The following is a 1293-nucleotide window of genomic DNA, read 5'->3' as shown; positions in this document are numbered from 1 at the left end:
CCTTTTGCAAATTGCATTATGGAATGTCACTTTGTTATTTCACTGATGTTACCAGCATCTATTGTTAAGCTATACTTAGCCATAACTCCACCTATGTTCTTTTTCTGTAACTTTTTGGCCTGGAGAATAAATACTGAGACAGAACCCCAGTCCAGGGTTAATTTTACAAAGGAGGAATGCCTCTCTCTTGAGGGTTCCTGAAATTAACCCCTTCAGGGTGTCTCACTGTTCATAAGAGACGGGCTTCGAGTAATCCTTTTTGCATCTCCGTCATCCTGTGTGAGGCAAAGCAACAAAGTTCTTTCTCAGTCCCTTGGTTGACAACTTTCATGGAGAGAGATACTTTTATCCTATCATTTTTCATCTTTTGACCCACACTTTGCCTCCAACATCTACTATCTCAGAGGGATTATCCACCTGACAGGATGACATGTGAGTATGATGGACCAGACCTTGCTTCCAACAGCCTAGGATTTTGATAAAGCCTTCAGAGTCTGTCACCATAGCAACCTCTCATTGGAAAATAGTGTAGAGAGCAGGCAAGTTTTCCATGGTCTCCGGCCTTCCTGAATTTATCCTTAATGTTCTATGGCTCCTTCATTTCTCTTCTGCTAAAGTTAATTCAAGTGTCTTGGCATCAACTCTTAGTCCCCCAGCCACGGCAGTGCATGAAACACCAAACCCAGTCAGTGACTTTCCATCCACAAGACATAGCACACCTCCCAGCCCTAGTTTTCATTTTTCTCTAAAAGCATTTTCAATCAGCTATAGTCCAAAAAGTGTTTCTTCTTTAAGAAGGTTCATGGAAAGGACTTTTACAAGTATAGGTTTTTGATAACTTTAAGATCATAGCATTGGGTTGAGTGGCAATTCCTGGAACTCTTACTGATTGGTACTGATTTGTACAAAGGTACTTCAAAAACTTCATGTACCAGTACTGGCCAGCCAACAACAATGAAAAAAACTTCATGGAAAGATTCATATTATCTTTCAATTTTATTTTTCCACAATTTTTTTGAAGCACCCTTGTAAAAATAACTGAGCATCAACTAGAATAAGAATTAATTAAATACCAAGGAAAGGCTTTGGCAGGTTTTCATGTAAGTCAGCCAATACTGAAATTAAGATGTACAATTGGAATGTATTCCTTAAGATTGATACAAGTCAATTCCTCTATGTTGATTTATATAATAAGCAATACAATACACATGATTTGTAAAGAAAAACTAATATCTATTGAAAGACTAATGAACTACCCAGTGAAATTCATATCTGATACCAGGCAGCCCTTTA

The 1293-nt window shown here is 38.0% G+C and overlaps 1 pseudogene; it reads right to left on the bottom strand.

Moving 5' to 3' along the window:
* The window catches only part of LOC103591741, a 1636-nt pseudogene extending 1132 nt beyond the window's left edge, over positions 1 to 504 (bottom strand).
* Between the last annotated feature and the right edge of the window lie 789 nt (positions 505 to 1293).

The sequence above is a fragment of the Galeopterus variegatus genome, unplaced genomic scaffold (assembly GCF_000696425.1).
Source record: "Galeopterus variegatus unplaced genomic scaffold, G_variegatus-3.0.2 Scaffold1019, whole genome shotgun sequence".
Taxonomy (NCBI): Eukaryota; Metazoa; Chordata; class Mammalia; order Dermoptera; family Cynocephalidae; genus Galeopterus; species Galeopterus variegatus.
Note: the sequence above shows the minus strand (reverse complement) of the source record. Positions and strands in the feature narration are given on the sequence as shown.